The sequence below is a fragment of the Opisthocomus hoazin genome, chromosome 3 (assembly GCF_030867145.1).
Source record: "Opisthocomus hoazin isolate bOpiHoa1 chromosome 3, bOpiHoa1.hap1, whole genome shotgun sequence".
Lineage (NCBI taxonomy): Eukaryota > Metazoa > Chordata > Aves > Opisthocomiformes > Opisthocomidae > Opisthocomus > Opisthocomus hoazin.
Window position 1 is genome coordinate 52,994,254 of NC_134416.1, and position 14,956 is coordinate 53,009,209.

Sequence of the window (14,956 nt, forward strand, 5' to 3'; positions counted from 1 at the left end):
TTCTCCAATTCGAAATGCGTTATGCATATTATTTTGTGTCCTGCACTGAGGGAAGTGTCACAGTACGTCAGTATATTGTTTTAAGATCTGTGTCTATGTTGTACACACATAAAACAATTCAACAGCAATAGATAATGCTTAACAATAATAATTTGCTTTACAATTTCATTGCTATTAACTGCTTAGATGTTGCATGTTATGTCAGGAAATAGCTTAAAAACAAGTTCTATTCACTAACTGTAGGCTTTTGAAAGATTACAGTATACTCTCACTCTGATTCAATGCCATTTCATGAAGAAAAAGTGACTGCACTGGGAGCAAAGCTAGTGTTTTATTATAAGGGAAACTAATATTTAAATTAGTTCATAAGCTCAGCGTCAAAGAAAAAAGGTTGCATATAATGAGTTGCACACTATCCTGTGTACACATGTTAGAAACTGGAAGAACACTTTAAACAAAGTAACTGCAAGACATGGGGATACAGGGTATAATCTCTTCGTACAAGTGCTTAAAGGAAAGGGAGTATTTTCAAGACCTACCACTGATTTATAAAACCAACACTAGAAAACAGAATGTGAGTGGGTGAACAAACACTCGAGACTGAGAAACATGAAGCTGCTTTAAGCAGAAAATGGTACTTGATGGGGGAGGTGGTGGATTGTCTAAAAGAGTCACTTGGTTTTGTTAAGTTCCTTTGTTTATTTGTAGATTCCCCAGTGTTCTGTGCTTTGTGATTTGGGAACTAATGAAGAAATTGCACATGACCTAATGAGAAAAATATGCCAAGAACTTGTGAGTGCAAGTCAATTTAGACCAAAGATTTAAATTGGTATTTTATGCTTCGTTTTGGTAAGATTATTTTGAATACTCATATTTAAAATATAGAACACTTTACTAGAGATGATATTGTGAATGATAAAATTATTGATATTAATGCATATTGCATGTAAAAAGTTGTCTAGGAGGAATTAAATAAATACATATCAATATTGAAATTCAGGAAAAATTCAGTTCACAACCATCTAAATTTTGTTTCATAAGAATTTAAAAAAATATTCAGAATACGTTTTATTTTTAGGATTCTAGAATGCCTCATCAGAGAAATCCCATTTCTCCAGCTGCAGTACTGTTATCTTCAGGTTTAGGCTGAGCACTGATTATCCAGCTGAAGGAAATGACTTCACTGATATGATTTTGCTTATTACACTGTAAGGTGCCTTAAGGATTATTTTTGGCCTAGTTTCCTAAGGCAAGAAGGGCTCTGGTCTGGCTTTTCGTCTATACCCCTTCTCAGGTAGCTGTTGAGCCCCCAGGATGAATTCAGGGGAGGAGGGGATGGACCCAAATGAGGGTCCAGGCTGAGGACACACGGGAGCAGACCCAGCATCCATCAAGAAGCTGCCTCTCCCCATGGCTGCACATGTATCTGCAGCCTGGCCTCTGCAGGGGCTTCTCCTTGCTCAGCAGATGACGGGAGATGGAGGGCATCACCCCGTGGCAGGGGGATGCAGAGGGCAGCCAGGGACCCTGTAAGGATCTGAGATGCTATGTGGGGGGCAGGGCTTGGGGAGCGCTGTGGGTATGGGAGCGTATGGGACAAAACTGGGAGCAGAAGAAGGGGGAGATGTGTGTGGGGAACAGAGACCTAGAACATGAAGTCACAGACCCACAGGCTTCACGAGCTGCACTGCAGGCGTCAGCTTTTGAACACAGTGGAGAACTTCACCAAACCTATAGCAGAGAAGAACGTGGCCTTTGTGACTAGGGTCATGAACATGTGGACAGAAGTTTGGGCAACAGGAGCAGTTGCATTGGCCCTGACAGTGGGGTGAGATTGCTCCTCTGCTTTAACAGACTCAGAAGAAATTGTGTGTGAAGAATTCCCAGGTCGGGACTGGCAGAGCACATTTTTGCTTGTGTGGCTCCTGTCTCATGGGATGCAGCCAGTATACAGTGAGACCTTGAAACCTCCATCTTCTCTCATCCCATGGCCAAATAGTCAGGCTGAGGATGTAAAAGGAAAATCTTGTAACAGAGAACCAAATTTACTCACTTCTCCTGACTACCTTAAGGCTGCCACTGCAATCCTTTAATAATCTCTGTATTCAGCTTTATAAAATACCCTTTCTTACCCCAAGTAATTCATCTGGTTTGTGCATGTCCCTCAGATGAAAATGCTGCATGCCTAGGACCCTTTGCTAGTGCTCTTGGCATTGCAGGCTACAGGCTGGCGGTAATCCTTTTCGCATTTTTGTATTTCTTTCTGAAGAGATAACTGGACCTAATACGTGAATATATTTTTAAAAATTCATTGAGCTAGAAGACTAAGACTAAATCAGATTCTTTAGTCTTGTAATGTGAGCCCCAGCATGAGGTGATGTGGGCTCTGCCTCCATTCCCAAAGGCAATTTCTGGTGGACAAAGCGCACAAGCAATCTGAAAAATGCATCCGCCTCTTTAGTGAAGACAACTAACTTCCATCGCAGTCTTCTTTTGGGTACGTATTCTTTTGTAGGTGAGGTCCCTAGTACTAAATCTTGTCCAACTGACATGCTGATTTAGTAATACTGCATAAAAAATGCAGTAGCTCACACTTTAGCTTCTGATAGTCATTCGTTTATTTAGACAGATAGCAAAACACCAGTAATTCTCCATTTCCTAGGTCTGTAGTCAGTTGGAGGTGTTGATTTTTGTGTTCCAGCAGTGACAGATTCAGACAGTTGTCTGAGGAGGGAAAACAGGAGTGGAATTGTTTTTATTAATGGTACTTTTTCTTATTGAAGGAAATGCCTAATATTCTAACAATATTTTTCCTCTGCCAGAATTTTGCTTAGGAATATGGAAGGCAATGTTCTGGAAAAATAATGGGGTCTTGTTTGCACTGCTTTCATCAGTAAAACTTGTACAGAAATCAAGTAAAAACTGCCAAATGCCAAATGCCAAATGGTTCAACTTTCTTAAAGGGGAGCACGGACATTTTTAGTCAACGGAAGGGGAAAAGATGAGATTTCATGTCACACGTCTAAGATTGAATATAACCTTTTATATTTCTCTCTTAGTACAATATAATATATAATAATATTATCTGGAATATAAGAAACTATATTGCCTTTTATTTGAAATGTGTGACTATTCGCTAAGTCATCCTTGTCCTAGGTACACACATGTGTAACTCCTGAAACGAATGTCACTGTATCTCCAGTGGCACCACAGGAAGTCTGAAAGCACCATCCCTATGGAGAAGTTTGCTTTCTTACTTTTTGTTGGCAATATGTCTGTGCAGTCCAGCTTATTGAAACCTAGAAGAGCAGAAAGGTATTTCAAATCCTAGGGACTCAATGAATGAGATGTGAAATGAATTTCATGTGGATCAGCCCCCCGGAGGCTTGTCACAATAGATAAGGCAAAGTGGATAGATGCTGCATTAGTTCATGTATGCTTCTGAGTAGCAGAGCTAATAACTGAATCATAATTTCACTTCAGGACACAAGGCTACTATATACTGTCCTCCTTTGATCTCTTCACTCATTGCAGCAAACTAGAAAATGTCGTAATAAAACGTTCTAAATACATGCAGGAAGAGAAACAGCAATACCTTACAGAATATTGAAAATATTCCACAAGGAGCACCTATTATTAACCTCTTTAAAGAAAAAGGTGCCAGTCTTAGTTTTTATTTCAAGTCCTCTAGATATATAAGCTTATTTTCAATTATTTGTGTGTGGGACAGCAGAAAAAACTTCATGTGTGACAGACTCTGCTTGTGTTTTACAAGCCCTTCCATTTTACTCTTGTTGAGAAGATGATATGGGGACATCTGAGGTGACACTGCAATAGAAGAGCATGCTTTGCTCAGACCACATTGAGTCATTTACTCTTTGTCCATGAGAGACTAATTATATAATGAATGTAGTAATGCTGAGGTGTTGCTTTCCACCAGCTCACAGTAGCTGAGTACTACAGAGGGTGTGTGGGAACAAGAAGGATGAGATGTGCTACGTTAGGACATTGATTTGGGAGTCTGAGAGTGGAAAGGTGAACCAGTGTGGGTTTTGTTTGCAGTTGTGCCAATATCAGCTCTTACAAGCACCCACTCCGGCCTGCCAAGTCACCGGAGAGGAAGTACCACTACCAGGAGCAAACACTAGCTCTGACTCTCTGGCTGACCAAAACTTTTGGTTTAATACCAGAAAATGCCAGCGAGTATCAGCGGGTCTGGTTACTCCTTCTCCTCCCTGTACTCCAGAAGCTGTCTCCAAATCATATTGATTTATTGCAATCCCGGTAAACACCCAGATCTACCTGAGAGATGCTGCACCCCCAGATTCCTTTGACAGTTAATGCTGCCTCTGTGCAAGTCACACATCTTTCAGCTGCCCCAAGGGACCCTGCACCTTTCTGAGGGGAAACATTCACAACTGCTTACTCCTGTAATTTTGGATTAAGTAAAACTTTCACTTTTGTTTTCTGAGGTCTTACATGCAAGAATTTCTCACACTGTTCATTTTATATGAGTTCTAGGTAAATTATGGAACGAAACTTCTCATTTTCTGACTCTCTGATTTTTTTACAAATTTTTTTTCCTTTGTTTTTTTTGTGTCCATTCCAATTGTTTTGATTCACTTCTGCATCACACAGAAAAGCCCAGCACAGGGTGCGTTGGCAGTGAGTTTAGATTGTGGGATATTTTCTAGCTCAGCATTATGGCTGAGCAAACAAAGGAGGGATAGTGCATGCGTTATTTTTGCCTCTAATCTAAATGCCCAACAAATGACTACTAAGGAAATCACTGTCTTTGCAGTCAGAGATAAAATTGCAAACCATCACCACTTTTGACCGGCTTCCTGTTTTGGTTAAGTAAGGGAGGTACAACAAGACAGCTTATCATCCCAGTGTATTTTTAATTTAATATAAAATTTCCAAACAGTGGATTTTGGAATAATCACAATCTATGAATCACAGTGTAGATACAAATAAAACTACTTTCCAAGCCTTTTACATGCATACAGGTAAATAGAGTTGTAGTTGATTCCTTTTTTGAGAATGCTCCCTGAAAGAGGTAAAGTCTGTTCCTTGACTCTGAATAAATGCACAATGGAAGATGATTAAACACTGATTTTTAGGTAAAAAAAAAATAATATAAATGAAATTCGTCCTTGCTCTTAGGGGAAGTGAGGTTTGAAATGCTTTTGAAATCAAGTTCTGAAATCAGAATGCTCCCATAAGCCATAATTTGAGAGATGAACAAATTGCTCCATATCACCAGCCTGTTTTATTGATAACAAGATGATGACATTATAGTAGTTATTGCTCACAATTGTCTTTCATTATTACAACGGTCTCATTACCACAGGCTGAGAATTCTCATTTCAGAAGCAACCCTCAAATCTATCTTAATTCTTATTCTGTTAATCATTATTTGTTTTCTGGTCTGTGTTGAACACGTTTTCTCTGTTACTAAATCAATTTTTGAGTTTGTTCTCTGAGACTTCATACCTCTTATTTCCACTGAGTCAGAGAACAGGAAAATTTTTTCTTGCCAGATTCCGAAGTTTTTGTTTCCTAAGTCAAATGAGTTTGTTTGTTCTAGCACAAAAACACAATCCAGGCTCCCGTACTTATTTCCCGTATAAATTAATAACTTTAATAGACTATTTCTCTGGGTAATTAACCACTGTGTGGGGAAATTGCACACATCTCAGTTGACAGCCACAGTTTCTGCAGTGTTCCCTTTTAACAGTGCACAAAAAAACCGCAAAGACCTTGTGAGTGACGACTGTAGGAGAGGCTTTTGTCTGTGGTTATACAAACAGGATTTTAATGTATATGAAGTTTGCTGTAAAGTTGTTGCTTTTTTTTTCTTTAATGATTACTTAGGTTCTGCAAAGTGGCTGTACAGATCAGTGGCAGAAGAGTCTTTCCTGCTTGTGAAGCAATGCAGCCATCGCTTCTTTTTCTGCACCCCAGCATAGATGGTCCATTACGTGCAGAGCCCCAAGGAAACCCTGCTCTCTCAGTCCCACAGGTGTTTAGCATCCCTGAAGTAGCACCATTACTAATGAAGGAATCCTAAGGCTGAAGCACAGTGCTACTCCTTTTTGTTTAAGGAGCAGTCTCACCCAGCGGGCAGTGCCAGGCTTATGCTAACCCATTGTCCCTCAGGAAAAATAAACACTGTGACGAGGATTTGGTCCTTTATTTTTCTAATATAGTTTTTTTCCCCCTATTATCAATGGTCCTTGCTTCATAGGCCACAACTATCCAAACTCGTGCATTTTTCAGTAATCTGTCTGTCACCTTTCTCGGGGCCACTCTGTAAGCAGCCATTAACAAATATGCACACAAGCAGGTAGGCATGTTAATATGTAATCATGTAAGAAGTAATTACTCTTTGAGAAACCGAGTAATTTTTTGTTCTTATAGACCTTTCTTTGTTTTCTCCACTTAAAAGTCAGGAGATAGGAATATTATTGAGGAACGAAATAAACAGAACAAGTCATTGTCTCTTTTCCTGGGACTGAGTTCTCTTGATGACCTTGGTGACCTGGTGCTGAAGTTCCCTATTTTTCAAAATCCAGCCTTCTTTCTGCTCACAGTGTTAAGGACAGGATTCTTGAGATTGATGGGTTACTGTCACTGTGTGTGCCTGCTAATGGAAAAGATAGAGGATACAAGCATATGTACAGTAACCCGGGTGCCTAACAGCTTGGAAAACAGCCATTCACTTGTCAAGTTCTTCACGGAGAGTAGCTGAAAGCCTTGTCAGCTACTCTTTGTTCTCTAATGTAACTAATCTTGTTTTATTGCTGCTTTCTTGGACAGACAGGTACAGCTCATCTTGAATCATGGGGGTTTTATTGTTGTTTCGGACCGGATATTTTTGGTTGTTTTGCTTTTAGTGCAAACAAGCATGTTGTCGCTGTCCTCCTTTTCCACCTCCAGCATACAGTCTAAGGTTACTGGGATAGTGTTCGTGGCAACAGAGAGATATTAAAGAACATTGGGGGTACAAAGCATTTTACCTTGCCAACAATGAGTTAGAAAGGTCTGGACTTTAAATCAGGCGTATGGTGGTAGCACAGAGCAAGCACGCTGTGAGGGATGTCCTGAGGGTTGTAAGATCAATTCAGCTTTGCTCAGCCGTGTCAACAGTGACTGTCTTAAGATGCTGACATGGCTCAGCTTGATAGGTTGAAGAAATTTAACTGCTTTGATAAGGTTAAAGGGGGAATCCAGGCAAGAATAGAAAACACAACAAAACACTGCTTAGAAGCTTGACTGCACACAGTAGCAACCCGTTGATGACTGACATCAACCAGTGCAAATTACCTTTCCTCCAGAAAAAAAAAAATTAACAAGCCCTGAGTTAAAAAGGAATCAGTTGGTCTCTACAATCTTTCCTGCTGTAGCTGGTGGCAGGCAATGACACCAGCAAAACCAATTACATTGCTATTCCTTTCTGTATCATAAGGCCTGTCAGTGTTATGGGGTGGGAGATTCAGAAGACAACACTGCCTCCAAACTGTAAAATTCTATCCTGAATTTCAATGTTCCTAGTGGAGAAGAACATAGCAAGTGGATATGGGGCTTTTAAAAATCTTTTCTTGGAGGAAATAAGGCAATAATCCATTGCAAAAAAAGTTGATACAGCTTTAGGGAAAAATTGGAAGCCCTCTTAATTCAGTACAGGGGTCTTCATGCTAAGACCTTTGAAAAATTGGTTTCAAATCCCTTATTTTATGCACACATTGAAGTCTGCTCTTCAATGCTTTAAAGGCTGTATCAGTTCATCAGTCTACTGACTCTTGTTTTCTGAATTAAAGACAGTTATTTTTTAATACAATATTGCTCTTAAAATTACTTTTGTCTACTTTACTGCCTCAACCACAAAAAAACCCTCAAAAATTTATCAGTAGCCATCCACCACACAATGCAACATATACACAACAGGCACAGACATTATTAAGCATCTGCCATTACCAGTTGCGGGAACTATGCCTGTCCAGAATGTTTCATTACTTTCCATTTTCACCAAAGCTTGTGTCCTTTGGGCTATGTCTAGATTTTGTGATCTGCAAAGACTCACATGCAAAGAAATCATGAAGTATTTGATGCCAGGCATTGGCCAGGATGACCTTTGTGAGACCTGACCCTTATTCCTTTTCTAACAGAATATGGTACATGGAGAAATGATAACCAAAAGTAGGCTGCTGAGATTTACAAAATTCCTGATGAAGTGGGGAAAAAAAGTTAGGGATCTAATCAGTTGCTAAATTAAAGAATAATTGAGTGTTTGAGGGGGTGTGATTGAGAAAACAGTATGGAGAAGGGCTAGGAGAACTGCAAGTTAAGAGGGAAGGAATTTTTTAGGGAGCTGCAGGTAAGGTCAAGGAGGTGTAACCTGGCTTGGAATAACTAGTGCAGAACTGTGGGCAATGCAGCACCTTCTGGAGAGCAAAGTGATGAAAAACTGCATTCTTAGGACTGGACTGGACAAAATTGTGTGGAAAAAATATTGTGTTGGCAGAGATTCAGGGATACATGCTAACCTATTTCATATAGGTCTATGATGTGAAAATCCTTATGAATCTAACAGCCCCAAGCAACAGAAAATGTAGATGTTTAAGGCCTAAAAAAATCAGAAACATAAGGCAAAACTGGATTGGAACTAAAATGCATGGGATCACACAATGTTATATTTCGTTCAGTATTATGTTTCTAGAAGCAGCCAAATCACTGACATTTCAGAGCTACGATAAGATGTCATTAGTCATGCTGGTGTGTAATTCGGGAGAGTGGTTCTTTTTCTGATATAAGAATTTCATATAGTGTTTTTATACTGAACTTTTAGACTAAATTCAGAAATCATGGTGCTTTCATCCAGCCTACTCAGGCTAAATTTGACGAAAATGTTTGGGGGCTCATTTGTTTTTTTTTTTTATTTAGAGAATATTGTTTATTGCCTTCTTTCAATGGGCATTGTGGTGCAGGAGGGAATGAAAAGACTAGTCCTTTCACTTAAGTTTGATAAATCTTAATTGGGGCTGTTTTTTCCACTGGAAAATCTGAAGCAAAGCAGGTGGAATTGTCCCCCAAAGATCCAAGAGAACCAGAAACTGCAGCTAAGTATGCATTAGATTCGTTGAACAAGTTTGGGGGAATATGGCCCAGAAGGAAATTATTTTTGTTTTGTTCCCTTCAGTCTAAAAGTACAGTGGTTCATATCTTACACAAAGTGATCATATTTCTCAAATGCAATCACTTTTTTTTTTTTATTTTGCTGACAGCCAGAGCATCACGTGGCCTTCAGAAAGCAAGCTGGGTATCCAGAAACTGGTGCCTTGATAATTTCAATGACAAACTTGCCACTACTTCAAACAAAGAAACAACAAAGCCTACAGCAGTGTTTTGGTGTTTACAGCTGTTTTAGGGAGCACATCCTATAGGAAAGCTTGGCTGAGATGCCACATCTCATTTTATGGGGTAATCTTCTAGGCAACAGGAGAGTTACAAGACAGAACACAATGATGTGACCTTGTCCATTGAGGTTCTTTAACAAGTTTTCTAGCATTTCCCTATAATGCAATGACTCTTCTGATGTTACACTGAAATGTCCTGAAGATCAGTCAGTCTTCTCACCAAAGAAAATGCTACTGGGGCCTACAACAGGTTTGTCAAAATGTGTCTCATTTGGTCTCCAATTTGTTTCTAGACAGAAAAACAATGATTGAGGAAATGGCCATTAGTCAAAGTTTCATTCCTTTCTTTTGTTTGTTTGATTCAAGCTCTTAATATTTCAGTGTCAAAATACTGTGTTTATATATTGGTGTTTTTCAAGGTTTCTTTGTATGTAGCATATGTTCTCAAGTTGATTTCCTATAAAGTTAACCATTAAAATAATGATACAATTACGACTATGTGTGAACTCCTCAAAAATGTTTCAATATAGAAATTTTATATTGGTCAGTGTCAATTAGCATTCCTGGATTCCACTGCAGTGCTGTCACTGATTTTGTGAATAGACTTGGTTAAGTAACTTCATTGCTCTGCATGTGTTTTTCCTTTTGCAAATGCAGGTAAAGATGTTTGTCTCTTTTGCTGATGCGAAGTGCTATGTTGGAGTAAGGTAAAGCACATACATACATACACAGTAGTAAAGGCTTGGCATTCTCAACACTAAGGTATTCAAGGTGAAAGTAGAATTTAAAATGCAAAAATTAATATAGAAATATGAAGAATAACTTATTTAAACACACGTCTCAAAATATAAGATTCAAAACTGCTGTATGGGGTTTATTATCTGGGAATTTTACCTGGGACCCTGGCGATGTGCAACAGGAATTACTGCTTCTGAGAAAAATTTCAATCTAGAAGTAATCCTAATTTATGTGTCTTGATTTGTGTGATTCTATAGAGGCATAAATTCATGTACAGCTACCAAAATTTATAAAAGTAACTGTCTGAAGCAGGAGGTGCCAGTCACACTAACACACATTTCTGTTTTGTTTTTAAAATCCTTTAGAAAATCCTCGTTTATTTGTCCAATCCTGTGCATTTGTAGGGCTCATATACCACTTCTCACTGTAGCAGAACTGCAGTATCATGCCACTGACATTTCCCAGAAGTTGTAATGGAGCAGCTGTATTAGCATTTCTGAAATTTTTTTCACTTCAGTGGGAACCCAGCTTAGCCTTCTTATTTTCGTTTATTTAGCCAAGGTGAAGAGATTTCTGTAACTCTTGTTTTTTAAATCTACCAACCTTTTTTCTCTAAGTCAAGGTCTCTTCATTTTAAATTTATCAGTTTCTAGGTTCCTGTTGATTTGATATATAACTAAATCAATTGTGTGTTGTCAGAAGTAAGTCCAGGGTATTTAATTTGACATTGTATTTTGCCTAGATTCTACTTCTTCTCCCAAGTTACATCACTGTTTTAAGTAGATGATTTTAAGAGTGTCTTGAGCTTTCTAGTGCAGCAATTGTTTTTTCAGATGATGCAGCATACCTCCGAAGGCTACGAAACTGCCATTTAAACAGACATCAGCTACATGTGAACCCACAGGCACCAAAGCGCTTTATGAAAACCCCGGTTGTTGCGTGTCAGATAATATATCCAGGAGGAAAAAAACATGAAAAGATTGCTTAAATGACCAAAACAGAAATGATGAATAATGACACGACACTGAGAATTTCTGCGTATTGAACCAGTAACAAAGCACACTTCTCCGTTCCCCTCAAACAGAGCCTGTCAGGAAAACAAAGCAGGTTGAAACCAAGTAGCACAGGCAGGTCTTCTTTCTCCCAGTTTGCCCACTACTTTGAAAAATGAGTTGTATAATAGCTTGAATGAACAGTTAGCATTTTAATTATTTAAAAGGTCATCAATGTGTGGAAAAGCTATGCTAAAAGCTGGACAAAATTTTTGAAATCAAACAGAAAAGACAGGAACAAGCTACAGACAAACCTATAGAGCATAGCTGAAGCGGAGGAACACACCTTACAGGAAAGTCTGTACAGAGACCACTGCCCTTGACTCTTTGACTTGCCTGTGGCATTGAAGTACTACATTGGATCTAACCGTGTTTACACTCTCAGCACTCCTATCTCCTCATTTAATAGAATATCACTTTTTATTTTGTCTACCCATCTGCTGAGCCATTAATTTAATATCCAGTTACCTTTGCTAATTTTAGAAGCCATAAGGTAAAGTTTATTTCTACAGAGGACTGGTGACCCACAATTTTGACTTGTAGGACAGCAAGTGGCACTTTTAATTGGAAGTTGTGAGTTAGTTCTGAAACCAAAGTATTTTATGGTTTGAACAAAATAAAGCAAATAAAAGGGATTTTTTGTGACTAAATATGTTGGGACTAGCACTGGCACAAGAAAGTTCAACAGCTGTAGAATTGAATTTCCATATTGCTGTAGAGTACATGGCATTCATCCTCTGTAACTAGGCTGTCTGCAAGAATGAGTTCATACTTTACAGTAAAAGTAGTGCAGTCTGATACCCTGAAATACTTTAGGACTACAGAGAGACAGAAGTTTACGTAGTGCTTGAAAGAGCTTGCTGAACAGAGTGCAAGCAGAGAGGTGTTAGAAGCTCCCTTTAAGTATCAAATAGAAATGTGGTACTACAGACACAGCTTCAGAACAACTGTGGTTGAGCATGCATACCTGTGGGACTCCAAGATTTTCCTTTCTCAGCAATCCCTGGAAACTAAGTTTGAATGTTTATTTGGTTTCCCCTTAAGACCGAAATACCCTTTTACTGGAAGAGATGCATAAAACTTTTCTGTGTTTTCCTAAAGCTTTGGTATCCCTGTGTTTTGGACAGTTCCATTACAGAGATTTAAGCAGCCAGTCTCAAGCCAAACTCATTCCCAGGGCTCTTCCAGAAGCCTGAGTGTTCAGCGTCATCGCTTTAATTCTGGTCCATCTAACTACCACAATACAGAAACTATCTGTTTTCTTTCAAGCGTATGTTCCTGAAAAGGGCACAATACAGCCATTCTGTGTTTTCTTTCAAGGACATGTTCCTGAAAAGGGCAATGGCTAGTGGAGAAATATTTCCCATAAGAATTAACGTAGTAGCAAGACAGATGCATAGAGGGACTTGAAAATGCGCGTTATTTAAATACACAAGGAGAGGACATAGGACACGGAGGATGGGAAAGCAGGAGCAGGGTCATTAACTGGAGGAAATGCTAGCTTCTGAGCTGCTGACTTTTCAGAGCAGATCACTGCTCTGAAAGATCTCAGCTGTTTCACCTGAAAGACTGAACACACAGTGTACATCTTTCAGTATGATCCTTCTTGGTGTCTCTAACTGCATGGTTGCATTTCCACGGTTGTCATCATTTTCTTCTGATGAACCATGGGTAATTAAGGGTGAAGGACAGAAAAACAGGGTAATGATGATGGTTAGCAGAGCGCAGCGTTACACATTTGGTAACTAACTAAAAGAACAGTGAGAGAGGCATGTGGTAGTGGGATGCTCTTGCAATGCAATTGCTTGTCTGTGCTTCTCTCTCCAAATGCAAGCATATTTAAAGCAGTATTTTCTATTGTATTTGCATTGCAGAAAACGACTGATATCTGCCCATGGAAGAAAATCAGTTCTGCATCCATTAAAGTCAGAGAACTACTCAAAAGTATTTTTTGTAGACTTTAGACTGTCCAGAATGATACACTACCATGCCTTCCCTATGTTCTTGTCTGATCCTCCCTTTGCAGACATGAGAGTAATCACTGGAGTACATTAGTAGTGGGCCTGGACACACAGATCCTACCAAGTCTTTTAGGGAGTGACTTGACTTCTCCAGATGTTAGGTCCTGGAGATTATCTCAGGTAGAGGTTTCATGGGAAATAATCACAGTACTTTCAGAAGAATTTTTGGACATCAGTTTAAAGAACAGGTTGGTGTGAGTATTGCAGGGAAACAAAGTGGTATGTGGTAAATGGAGAGTGAGGAAAGGCTGCAAATGTCACCAGGACAGAAGTGTGAGGGATGAATCTGGAATTTCAGGGAGAGTTTACAGAGATATAAAATGAAAATACATTTGCTTGTTATATACTTCTGGGTTGATGCTAAGTTGAGCACGCATATCTAACAGTCCAAAAATTTTTCCTGCCATTTAATTAAAAAATTGCATAGAAGGTCAGAGAGGCTTTGCTCTTTCGTTCTTACTGTTTCTCATTAAATGGCTCATTGGAAGCTACAGGAGGAGTACAGATGTATTTATCTCCTTACAACTCATGTATGTCTTAATCCTTCTATCATAGGGTATTGTAACTAGGGCCTTATGAATATCTTTTTCAAGGTGACGCTGCCTTTCTTACAAAGAAGTTTAAATATAGTCATGAATTCCTTCCATTTCCTCTCTGCTAAGCAATCTTACACAGCTCAACGGGGTCCTTGTGGTCATATTCTCCAGGCTGCAAGAGGAAGCTTGCTGTGCATAGATTTTCTGTTGTCAAAAATTAAAACCTTGCCCCTACATCTAGACTGCAGAGCAGGTGCTTTGTGCAGCTCACCCCATAGCCCCCAGCCTCCCAGCAGTGTATGACAAGGGAGCACACCACAGCTCCTTCCTGGCTGCTACTTCTTCCCCAGCGAATTCAGGGCAAAGAAAACAGTGCACACCTGGGATTCTTCCTGACATGGGGACAGCACGTGGCCAGTACGTACTGCACATCCCATGGGACAGACATAACCAAGAGCGAATGCACCCTGCTCTGTAGTTGTGTTCCTTGTGGCTTTGGAAGATTCCAGACTTCCACTGATGCAGTTTTGCTATTTGAAGATGAACATGAACCTAGAGTCTGCATGCCTTGCCTTCCTTCCACCTCAGTCCCTTGGCAGACTTGTGCTGCAGGAACTGGACCTTGTTCAGCTGAACCAACTGTTCCAAAGGTTAAATCAGAAATCTCCTCTTAGAATCTGTGATCAGTACCTGATGCCTGCACAGAGGTGTGCATATACATCCTTCTCCCACCAGTGCCTTCCTTTCCTGGAAGCTGTACCATCTCTGCTCTGTCAGGCACATAGTTCTTCTGTCTCAATATACTTCAGCCTAAAGTTACCCAGAGACTTGGATAGTCTCCTGCATCTCATAGCCCACCAGTAAGAGATAATATGTAAAGAATGGGACAGACCTCCCACCTTGTACCCATAACAACAGGATCTAGGGCAGAAATGTGCACTGGCATAGGAAGACCTGCCCATTTGCAAAGTACAAGAGCAGAATGACGCCTGGATGTGCCATTTGAACCCTGCTGCCTCTGCACAGTTTGCAATAAACTTTTGTGACAGAAAAATATTCTCTTCACTAGCTTTGTTTTTTAGACTTGAAAAGAACAAAAGAACAGGAAGATTTGGGTCTGTGGTTGCTCCTGATTCTGTCCACAAACCCGTAACAGAATTTTCACAGGAAAAGTTGACAGGTCTGGAAAA